Genomic DNA, 12,240 nt, shown 5'->3' with positions numbered 1-12,240 from the left:
AATGTCAAGTGGCAACTATTCCCTTTAGGATTTTGAACATTCCGAAAAAGCTTGTTAAACAGCTTTGAAGTTTTGCTGAACTGGTTTGTTCAGATATCTGCTTAAATATTTAACCTAAGTTGAATAGTATTTATTTGGAAAGCATTATTAACAGGGCATTGCATTGATTCTTGAGGATTGAATTGGATGGGCAAAATTGAGTTAACCAATCAAAGCAACTTCTGCAACTTTCAAAGTGTGGCCCTTCCACAGAACCTCTGTCAAAAATTATGTCCTTCAAAATTCCAACAATAGATATTAAAATTCAGAATACTATGTGAATTGAAAACTATGTAAAACCATACAAGGTATTTTTATTCATAGCATTCGGTCGTCAAGGGAAAGAATTGATGGTGTTAATTTAATATGTTTTTCCATTATCATGTTACTCACTTTATCCCAAACTGAGCCACCTGCTCCCTGTCCCACACTCCCATCCTCGCTAACCTACACAGGCCCCCTATCCCACACTGTGCACCATTTAGAATCTTCATCTTCAAAATCCCTCCACGGTCTCACCCCACCCTCTCTCTACAACCTCTTACAGCCTTCAGTCCTCTGAACCTGGCCTTTAATGCAATCACTCCTCCCTTCATCTGACCTTTGATGTCAGAGGCTTCAGCTGCTTTGGCCCTCCTCTGGAATTCCCTCCCTAGCCTCCTCTACCTCTCCAATCCTTTCTCTCCACATTTAAAACCCTTCTTAAAAATCACCTTGCTTATTCACCTCTCCTAACTCTCCCATCATTGCTCAGCACTTTTTCCCTCAAATGTTGTATCTATTTTATTTTGTCACCCTGCTGTTTAAAGCAATTTGCAAAATTTTCCAAGTTAAAGGTGCTATATAAATAAAAGGTGCTTTTTTCAAGCTTGCAGTATTCAGGTGAGGTACTTACTGGTTAGGGTTTGCTCCGAACTCCAATAAGACATCGACGACTTTGACAAGGTCCAGCAATGCAGCTATAAATAGTGGAGTTTGTCCCAAACTATTTCTAGCATCTACAGCAGCACCTGGAAAAACAAAACCGAAATTAGATTGTGCAAAATGAAAGCTGTGATATGCAATTTCATTTACTATATTTGTCAGTTTCAGAGCCATGTCATATACAATATTATGCCAAACTAGTGCCAGTTTTTTTTATTTTAAATATATACTTTATTCATATAATCTGTAAAAAAAAATACATTACAGAACAGTTCAAAACAGACCAAATTGACATTCCAAAAAGTCCAAAGAAAATCAGTTTTCTTCAATACAGGAGTGAGTTGCCTCACAACCCTTCCATTCCATTTTACATACAATGTAAATTTTACAGCAAACCCAAATTTGGTGCACACAGCCCGAGGGGTTTCCAATGGGTCCAGCCCCTTAGTTCACTTTGGTGGGAGGACCTTACACAGTGGTCTTTCCCCACTGAGCCTTTGCAGCTGCTGCCCCAAGCTTTAGTGTGTCCCTCAGCACGTAGTCCTGGACCTTGGAATGTGCCAGTCTGGAACATTCGGTCGTGGACAACTCTTTGCGCTGGAAGACCAGCAGGTTTCGGGTAGACCAAAGGGCGTCTTTCACCGAATTGATGGTCCTCCAGCAGCAGCTGATGTTTATCTTGGTGTGCGTCCCTGTAAACAGCCCGTAGAGCACAGACTCCTGTGAAAATGTCCTTGTAATACAGAAACAAAAATCCAACATAAGCTCAGAAAACAGCAACTAGGGGAAAACTAGCAACTTCTCGGCCTTTTGGCTAAGATCAAGTGTAGTATCTGTTCTTATCAGTGCTTATTTGATTGAGAAGAGACCATGATCATTGCCTTTTGATCCTGGGGAAGCTTTGAGTAAAATGGCTATAACCAATTTTCGAGCTTCGGGCCAGGGAGTGCGCAACACCGTTCGGGTGGTCGTGAAGGACAAGGAAGGAGATGCACCGGTCGATCGCACCTTCTTCATCAAGAAAATTCTCTTCGATTGCTGCGGATTTCAAGCGACGGACGTCTTCTGCCTGCAGGATTTCCCCAGCAGTGGATACTTCGACGTGACGTTCCGGAACGTGGCGGGATGCATCAAGTTCCTGAAGGCGTTCAAGGAGAAAGGGGACCGGGCTCCACTGTCGATCCTCACAGCGGAGCCGCTCTTCACGCTTCCGTCACAACGGGACCGGGTGGTGACGATTCACCTCTACAACCCCCATGTTCCGGTGGTGGATGGACTCACCTTTCTCGCCAGGTACGTCGAGGTGGCCGGCAGCAGCACTGATGTCAAGGACCCCTTTGGGATCTGGACCAGCAAGCGGCAGGTCAAGGTGACCTTGAAGGTAGATCCCAGTGGAGCCATCATCCACCCTCCCTCCAGCTTCGCTATCGGGGGAAATCGAGGCTTCTTGGTCTACGCTGGGCAGCCCAGAGTTTGCCGCACCTGTGGCAAATCTGGTCACATGGCAGCCAACTGCAGCACGGTTGTTTGCAAGAACTGCAAGGAGGAAGGCCATCAGACCAAGGACTGTAAGCAGACTAAGTGTTGCAACTTGTGCGGTGCGGCAGGCCATCTCTACAAGACCTGCCCCAAACGTTGTCTCAGCTATGCTCAGGCGGCAAGGTCCAAGGAATGGCCGGGCGAAGGTTCGACGAAGGCGTCTGCTGTTCGAAAGGAGACCAGCAACCTTCTCCGCAGTGAGGAACTTCAACCTGAGAAGGAAAGGGAGGCGGCTGAAACCAATGACCCAGCACCTACCCAGCGCCCGGAAACCCCTCCTCCACAGACAGAATCAATGGAGGAGGAGGCAGCAGATGGACAAACAGGTCAGTGGCAAGTGGTCCAGAGGAAAACCACAAAGAAAAAACATCCCAAAGCCACCACCCAAACCAGTGGCAAGAGGAGGCTCTCTTCTGAATCAGACTGCAACAACTCCTCTTCACTGGACGGGGAAATGCTGGAACGACAGCCCCTTCAAAAGAGGCGGCAGAACTCCGAGATGGATGATAAAGCATCCCAGCCCCCGGGCACTGGAAGCTGTGATGGGCCCGGCGTGCCCCAACCCCAATTCCCCACACGTAACGACGTGGCCAACGCATCTCAGCTCCGGGACACCGGGAGCAAAGACACGTCTGGCGCACCTGAGCTCCGGGAGACCGGGAGCTGTGATGTTTTCGAGGAGGAACAGATGGAAGCAGCTGAGGACAACCCAATGCTCTCTGCCTACAAGACCCCCCCGATGTCACCCGAGCGGCACAAACCCTGCATGAAAAATCAGGAGGGGTTTCTGAGCCCAACCAACGTGAAACTGCTTGCGCATACGATGGGTATGCAGGAACATCCCGAAGGGGAAGGACTGGGACTAGCGAGGACAAATGGTATGGGAAGCAACAACTAATTTGTAGTAAAAAATGGGTGTAAGAATTGCTTCCATTAATGTGCGTAGCATTAAATCGACTACGCGATGTGTTTCAACCTTGGATTACCTTGCCAAGGTCAAAGCTGACCTACTGTTTCTGCAGGAGTGTGGAATACCACACCTCAGCACCTACAGGCAGTGGTCGCGATGGTGGTCCCACGGGCCATCGATCTGGTCGGGGGGAAATGACTGCCGTTCCTCCGGCCTGGGTATTCTGCTGCGGGGAGGTAACTTCACCATCTCCGAAGTTAAGGAGGTGGTGGGCGGCCGCCTCCTTGTAGCAGACGTGATGTACAACAACGCTCCGCTCCGGTTGATCAACGTGTACGCCCCGGTACAACGCAGCGAGCGGCTGACCGTCTTCCAGCAGCTCCCACTGCTGCTGGCGACGTCCAGGCCGGTCATCCTAGGCGGTGACTTCAACTGCATCATCGATGCGGCTGGACAATCCGGCAGTGACGACAGCAAACTGGACGCTACGTCCAGATTCCTAATAGAAACAGTTAAGGATGCCAAACTGCACGACGTCTTCAGCAAACCTGCAGACGGAGCGCAGCGCAGATACACATGGTCAAGATCGGACGGGTCTGCCCGTTCCAGGATTGACTTCCTGTTTGTGTCCCGTGCTGTCACGGTCGGATCCACCGACGTCAAGCCGGTGTTCTTCTCCGACCACTGCCTCTTACTGGCCGACTGTCACTTACAGGACGACCAGCGGGTTGGCAGAGGGACGTGGAAGCTCAATGCGACACTGCTGACCCCAGAGAACGTTGAGGAACTCAAAAGGGATTACAATGGTTGGAGGACCGTGAAACCCCTCTTTGAGTCTCCAGTTCACTGGTGGGAAGCGATTAAGGAGAACATCAAGAGGTTCTTCATCCACAAAGGTGTTCAGAAGGCGAGAGAGAGACAGAGGGAACTGTCCCGACTCCAGAAAATTATGCAAAATCTACTCCGGTTGCAGTCAATGGGGGTCGAGGTCAAGGAGGACCTCCAAGAGGTGAAGAGCCAGCAGGCCTCGCTCTTTGCCAAGGAGGCCTCCAAGATCATCTTCCGGTCCAGAGTCCGCTCCATCGAGCAGGATGAGACGTGCTCGTGTTACTTCTTCCAAAAGGTACACAGAGAGAGCTCTGTTATCAGCAGCCTGAAGGAAGAAGATGGCTCGGTAACGTCTTCGCAGTCCGACATACTAAGGATCAGCAAATCCTTTTATGCTGGGTTGTATGACGCGAAGCCCACAGACAGCAGAGCCTCCCAGTCCTTCCTGTCATCTATCACAGAGGTCTTAGATGACAGCAGGAGGGAGGGACTGGACAAGCCGCTAACTCTGGACGAGCTGACAAAGGCCGTCGAGTCTTTCGAGGCGAGTAAAACTCCCGGGAGCGACGGCTTACCGGTCGAGTTGTACTCGGCCCTGTGGGACTGGGTCGGCCCGGACCTGCTGGAAGTATACGAGAGTATACTCCTGGCCGGTAGCATGTCAGAATCCATGAGAAAAGGCATCATCACCCTCATTTACAAGCAGAAGGGGGAGAGGGTAGAAATCAGAAATTGGCGGCCCATCTCACTGCTTAATGTTGATTACAAGATTCTGTCCAAAGTCATAGCCAGTCGAGTCAAGTCTGCTCTGGAGCTGGTGATTCACCCCGATCAGACCTGTACTGTACCCGGCAGGAAGATCTCTGATAGCCTCGCGCTACTCAGGGATACGATCGCCTACGTACGGGACAGGAGGGTGGACACCTGCCTCATCAGCCTGGACCAGGAGAAGGCCTTTGACAGGATATCGCACACCTACATGATGGACGTGCTTTCCAAAATGGGGTTTGGGGAGGGAATCTGCAATTGGATCCAACTGCTCTACACAAACATCAGTAGCGCAGTGTCAATCAACGGGTGGGAATCTGAAAGTTTCCCGATCAAATCTGGAGTCAGACAGGGCTGTCCTCTGTCCCCGGTCTTGTTTGTTTGCTGTATTGAACCCTTTGCTGAGTCTATTAGGAAGGATGCGAGCATAAGAGGGGTGACAATCCCAGGCAGCGGAGGCACTCAGGTTAAAACCTCCCTGTACATGGATGACGTCGCCGTCTTCTGCTCGGATCCGCTGTCCGTGCGCAGACTGATGAGCATCTGCGACCAGTTCGAACTGGCCTCGGGAGCCAAAGTTAACCACGGCAAGAGCGAGGCCATGTTCTTTGGGAACTGGGCTGACCGATCCTTTGTCCCCTTCACCGTCAGGTCAGATTACCTGAAGGTGCTGGGGAGATGGTTCGGAAGTGCCAGGGCGTGCACCAAAACATGGGAGGAGCGAGTAGCCAAGGTACGACAAAAGTTGGGCATGTGGGAGCTGGTGATTCACCCCAATCAGACCTGTACTGTACCCGGCAGGAAGATCTCTGATCGCCTCGCGCTACTCAGGGATACGATCGCCTACGTACGGGACAGGAGGGTGGACACCTGCCTCATCAGCCTGGACCAGGAGAAGGCTTTTGACAGGATATCGCACACCTACATGATGGACGTGCTTTCCAAAATGGGGTTTGGGGAGGGAATCTGCAATTGGATCCAACTGCTCTACACAAACATCAGTAGCGCAGTCTCAATCAACGGGTGGGAATCTGAAAGTTTCCCGATCAAATCTGGAGTCAGACAGGGCTGTCCTCTGTCCCCGGTCTTGTTTGGTTGCTGTATTGAACCGTTTGCTGAGTCTATTAGGAAGGATGCGAGCATAAGAGGGGTGACAATCCCAGGCAGCGGAGGCACTCAGGTCAAAACCTCCCTGTACATGGATGACGTCGCCGTCTTCTGCTCGGATCCGCTGTCCGTGCGCAGACTGATGAGCATCTGCGACCAGTTCGAACTGGCCTCGGGAGCCAAAGTTAACCACGGCAAGAGCGAGGCCATGTTCTTTGGGAACTGGGCTGACCGATCCTTTGTCCCCTTCACTGTCAGGTCAGATTACCTGAAGGTGCTGGGGATATGGTTCGGAAGGGCCGGGGCGTGCACCAAAACATGGGAGGAGCGAGTAGCCAAGGTACGACAAACGTTGGGCATGTGGGGGCAGCGATCCGATAAATTCGGTGAAAGACGCCCTTTGGTCTGCCCGAAACTTGCTGGTCTTCCAGCGCAAAGAGTTGTCCACCACCGAATGTTGCAGACTGGCACATTCCAAGGTCCAGGACTACGTGCTGAGGGACGCACTAAAGCTTGGGGCAGCCGCAGCAAAGGCTCAATGGGGAAAGACCACAGTGTAAGGTTCCCCCACCAAGCTAGACTGAGGGGCTGGATCCATGGGAAACCCCTCGAACTGTATCGTTAATATTCTGAATTGCTGTAAATGTAAAACTGTAATTGACATGACAATTGAGAAACGGAAGGGTTGGGAAGAAACTCATGACAGTATTGAAGGAAACTGATCTCCCTTGCAATGTTTGTATTTTTTGGTGCTGTTTGGAAACTGTTTGGCAATGTAATTTTTACAGATTTTTATGAATAAAGTATATTTTGGAAATAAAAAAAAAAATGTGGGGGCAGCGATCTCTCTCCATTGTGGGTAAGAACCTGGTCATCAGGTGCGAGGCGCTCACGTTGTTGCTCTACGTGGCGCAGGTCTGGCCCATACCCCACTCCTGCGCCGTGGCAGTCACCCGAGCCATTTTCCGCTTCGTCTGGGGATCTAAAATGGACCGGGTCCGGAGGGACACGATGTTCAAATCTCTGGACATGGGCGGGAAAAATGTACCCAACGTGGCCCTCATCCTGATGACCACCTTCGTGTGCGGCTGCATCAAGCTATGTGTAGATCCCCAGTACGCAAACTCCAAGTGTCACTACGTGCTGAGGTTCTATCTGTCCCCGGTGTTGCGAAGGATGGGCCTGGTCACATTGCCGCGGAACGCTCCGTGCAGTTGGGCGGCGCCGTACCACCTATCCTTCGTGGAGCAGTTTCTGCGGAAAAACACCTTTGACCACCGGTCCATCAGGCAGTGGTCTGCACGGAATGTCCTCAAGGCCCTACGGGAAAAGGAAACGGTGGATCCTGTCGGATGGTTCCCCGAGCAGACCGTCAAAGTCATTTGGCGGAATGCCTCATCACCAGAACTTTCAAACAAGCACCAAGACGTAGCTTGGCTGGTGGTGAGAAGGGCCCTCCCCGTCAGATCCTTCATGCACACCCGAAGTCTCGCCCCCTCCGCACAGTGCCCCCGCGTTGGCTGTGGTGGGGAAGAGACGGTCGCCCACCTCCTCCTGGAATGTGCCTTTGCAAAGCAGGTGTGGAAAGAGATGCAGTGGTTTTTGTCAAGGTTCATCCCAAGCAGCTCTGTAACACAGGAGTCTGTGCTCTACGGGCTGTTCCCAGGGACGCACACCGAGACAAACATCAACTGCTGCTGGAGGACTATCAATTCGGTGAAAGACGCCCTTTGGTCTGCCCGAAACTTGCTGGTCTTCCAGCGCAAAGAGTTGTCCACCACCGAATGTTGCAGACTGGCACATTCCAAGGTCCAGGACTACGTGCTGAGGGACGCACTAAAGCTTGGGGCAGCCGCAGCAAAGGCTCAATGGGGAAAGACCACAGTGTAAGGTTCCCCCACCAAGCTGGACTGAGGGGCTGGAACCATGGGAAGCCCCTCGAACTGTATCGTTAATATTCTCAATTGCTGTAAATGTAAAACTGTAATTGACATGACAATTGTGAAACGGAAGGGTTGGGAAGAAACTCATGACATTATTGAAAGAAACAGATCTCTTTTGCAATGTTTGTATTTTTTCGTGCTGTTTGGAAACGTAATTTTTACAGATTTTTATGAATAAAGTATATTTTGGAAAAAAAAAAACTAGGGGATAAGTAAGAACAGAAGAGATTGATTCTTGTTCTGATTAATCTCCTGTTCACATTTTGCTCAGAAGGCTGGCTGAGATCAAGATCTCACTGCACATAAAATCTACAACCTGTGTCAATAAAGCAATATTCAGTCTTGTTCAGCTCCTTGCTCAGGAAGACTGGCAAGTTTCAGGTGGGCAGAAAGGCAGTTTTTCACTGAGTTGATGGCTTTCCAGCAGCAGTTAATGTTTGTCTTCGTTTGCATCCTTGGGAACATTCCATAGAGCAGCTGCACGGGATGAACATTGACAAAAACCACTGTCTCTCTCCAGACTTTTGTTGCAAACACATATTCCAGTAGCAAGTGTGTAAAGGATCGGGCAGGAAGGGCCCTTCTCACCTCAGCCCAGCTGGTGCCCAGTTCACTATGATCTCTGCTGAATTATCCAGCTACATCAATCATGCAACCTTTCTACATTACAACAGTGCTCTACAGCGACTTTCCTACATTACAACTCTTCAAAAAAAGGTGATTCATTAGCTGTAAAGAGCTTTGGGATTTCCTGAGATTGTAAAAGGTGCTATATAAAAGCAAGTCTTTCTTATTTCCAGAACGATCAGCCTGGACATCACCAGCAGCAGTAGCAGTTGCTGGAAGTAGGACAGTACAGTTAGATCAGTTGGAGTGGAGGGTTCTTATACAGGACATCTCCTTCAAGGAAGCAAAGGCCCACCATTCCCTTCACTCACCACTTCCTTCATTTATATGACAGTGAAGCCACCTCCCTGCAGCAGAACACCTGGAGTAGAGAAACAGTAATCATTGCCCCCTGACTCTTAAGAGTCCCTGACACACTGGTGGGAAGTGATCAAGGCGAAATCAAGACGTTCTTCAAACTTAAGGGTGTTCAGACAGACAGAGGGAAATGTCCCGGTTCCAGAAAAGCATGCATTATCTACTCCAGCTGCAGTCGTTGGCGGTCGATGTCGCGGAGGATCTCCATGAGGTGAAGAGCTAGTAGGACTCGCTCTTTGCCTCAAAGGCCTCCAAGATCATCTTCCAGTCCAGAATCCACTGTGTTGAGCAGGATGAGACGTGCTTGCATTTCTTCTTCCAAAAGGTACACAGAAAGAGCTCTGTGATCATCAGGCTGAAGGATGAAGACGGCATCATCATAGCGTGACATACTAAGGATCAGTAAATCAACACTCTTTTTTCCCAAAATATACTTTATTCATAAAAATCTGTAAAAAAAATACATTACAAAACAGTTCCAAACAGCACCAAGTCAAAAAATACAAACAGTGCGAAGGTGATCAGTTTCCTTCAACACAGGAGTGAGTTGCCTCACAACCCTTCCATTTCATTTTTCATGCCATAAACATTATACAACAAACAATAATTTTCCGGATACAGTTTGAAGGGTTTTCCATGGATCCAGCCCCGCAGTTCAGCTTGGTGGGGGTCCTTACACAGTGGTCTTTCCCCATTGAGCCTTTGCTGCGGCTGCCCCAAGCTGTAGTGCGTCACTCAGCACGTAGTCCTGGACCTTGGAATGTGCCAGTCTGCAACATTCGGTGATGGACAACTCTTTGCGCTGGAAGACCAGCAAGTTTCGGGCAGATCAAAGGGCGTCTTTCACCGAATTGGTAGTCCTCCAGCAGTAGTTGATGTTTATCTCGGTGTGCGTCCCTGGGAACAGCCCGTAGAGCACAGACTCCTGTGTTACAGAGCTGCTTGGGATGAACCTCGACAAAAACCACTGCATCTCTTTCCACACCTGCTTTGCAAAGACAAATTCCAGAAGGAGGTGGGCATCCGTCTCTTCCCCACCACAGCCACCTCGAGGGCATTGTGCGGAGGGGGTGAGACTTCGGGCGTGCAGGAAGGATCTGATGGGGAGGGCTCTTCTCACCACCAGCCAAGCTACATCTTGGTGCTTGTTTGAAAGTTCTGGTGATGAGGCATTCCGCCAAATGACTTTGGCAGTCTGCTCGGGGAACCATCCGACAGGATCCACCATCTCCTTTTCCCCTTGGGCCTTGAGGACATTCCGTGCAGACCACTGTTGATGGATTGGTGGTCAAAGGTGTTTTTCCGCAGAAACTTTTCCACGAAGGATAGGTGGTACGGCACGGACCAACTGGATGGAGTGTTCTGTGGCAATGTGACCAGACCCATCCTTCGCAACACCGGGGACAGATAGAAACTCAGCACGTAGTGACACGAGTTTGCGTACTGGAGGTTTACACACAGCTTGATGTAGCCGCACATGAAGGTGGTCATCAGGATGAGGGCGACATTTTACATTTTTCCTGCCCTCATCCAGAGGTTTGAACATCGTGTTTCTCCAGACCCGGTCCATTTCGGATCTCCAGGTGAAGCGGAAAATGAATGGCTCGGGTGAGCACCACGGCACAGGAGTGGGGTATGGGCTGGACCTGCGCCACGTACAGCAAACAACGTGAGCGCCTCGCACCTGATGACCAGGTCCTTAACCATAATGCTCAGTTTATGGTGTACCCTGGCAACGAGACTCTGAGCATGCAGGAATGAGGTGATGGAGAGGGGGCCTTCTCACCACTGGCCAACCTATGTTTGAAATTAAGCTTTTACTCTGCTACTATCAACACTGCTACAGAGGAGTAGAAGAGCAGCATCAATTCTTATCATAAAACTATCTTTTGCATTCTAAAAGCAAACCACTCAGACTGTGTTCTCTTCCTCCAGCTCTCCACAAGAGAGAGAAGGAACACTCATCAATGACAGAGAGCAGCTGCTAAAAAGCAACACTCAATGTCTGCTTCCTGCTCAGAAGAGAACACTATAAATCCTCCTCGTGGTTTGTGAGACCAAACACTTTAGAAACACATTTCTCTAGGAAAAAACTATAGAAATGATCCCTAAGAGTATAGTCTTAACGATGTAAGCCCCCAAGCTCGCCTGGCAATACCAGAGATACACATCACAGTGCACATGTGTAATTCACAGCCATAATAAATCCGAAGGATTTTCAGTCAAATCTATAAGAATACATATATTTAAACAAGAAAAGCAGAAGAAATAAAGAAATGAACTGTAACAAGATTCAAATTCAATTGCTAATCTGAATACTGGTCAGTTCGTGCAATCAAAACTGAGGATCTGAGTGGGGCGGGGCGGCACTGCCGTATTCGGATGTTGCCTCTCACGTTCGAATAGTTGAAGCGATTCCCGCTGCAAAGCAGCAGTGGTGACAGGAGCTTGAGGATAGGACTGGTCCCGGTGATAGTGCTCTGACACCGCGTACCCGCTGCCACTTACCAACAAGGATCACACATAAACTCTGTGACTAAAAAGATCTATCGCCTTCTCATTCCCACTTAACAGTATATCCTTTGAAGGGCCAGTTTGTTAAATGTGAGTTTCATGTAAATTTCCCTCGGTGAAAAATATTGGAACACTTTTAACAACATGATGATTTAAGAAATTAATCAAACTTCTCTAACCTCCTCGAAGCCACAATGCAATAACATACTCATTATCGTTCGGGAATTAGGGCACCGACCGGCTGCCAGGATCTCAGTAAAAATCTCATCCCAATTATGACAAATATCTTCATTAATTAAGAAAATTTAACTAACTATTATGAGTAAATTGCTACTACACCAAATCACCTAAAGGACATTTGATAGCTGAGCCAAACAGGTCGCATCCTCTGCAGCACAATGTCAGTCTTGACAGGTTACTTAGGCAATAGAGACTACAGCTGAGTGCAGGGCCAGTGTGTAACACAAAGACACACACACACATATTCTACTCTGTTTCTTTCTCCCTCTCCACAGATGCTGCCAGACCTGCTGTGTATTTCCAGCACTTTCTGTTTTTATTTAACATATATTCTACAATTGGCACTTTAAACCTAAAATATTGCAAAAATGCAACTGGGATTTTTAAAAATGCTAAGCAATAGAAGTGAGCTGACACATTAACTGTTTTTGTCCCCACTGATGC

The 12,240-nt window shown here is 49.1% G+C and overlaps 1 non-coding gene and 1 pseudogene across 1 annotated transcript; one reads left to right on the top strand and one right to left on the bottom strand.

Moving 5' to 3' along the window:
* Positions 1-1,757: 1,757 nt before the first annotated feature.
* LOC137346900 (U2 spliceosomal RNA) lies at positions 1,758-1,866 on the top strand (annotated as a pseudogene).
* Positions 1,867-10,948: 9,082 nt separating this feature from the next.
* Positions 10,949-11,166, bottom strand: LOC137346911 (small nucleolar RNA U3). The gene has a single exon (XR_010968816.1). It is a non-coding gene; the product is annotated as a small nucleolar RNA U3 (small nucleolar RNA).
* Positions 11,167-12,240: the final 1,074 nt, after the last annotated feature.

Source organism: Heterodontus francisci, chromosome 30 (genome assembly GCF_036365525.1).
Source record: "Heterodontus francisci isolate sHetFra1 chromosome 30, sHetFra1.hap1, whole genome shotgun sequence".
NCBI classification, from domain to species: domain Eukaryota; kingdom Metazoa; phylum Chordata; class Chondrichthyes; order Heterodontiformes; family Heterodontidae; genus Heterodontus; species Heterodontus francisci.
The sequence above is the reverse complement of the archived record's forward strand: the minus strand, read 5'-3'. Positions and strand labels throughout refer to the sequence as shown.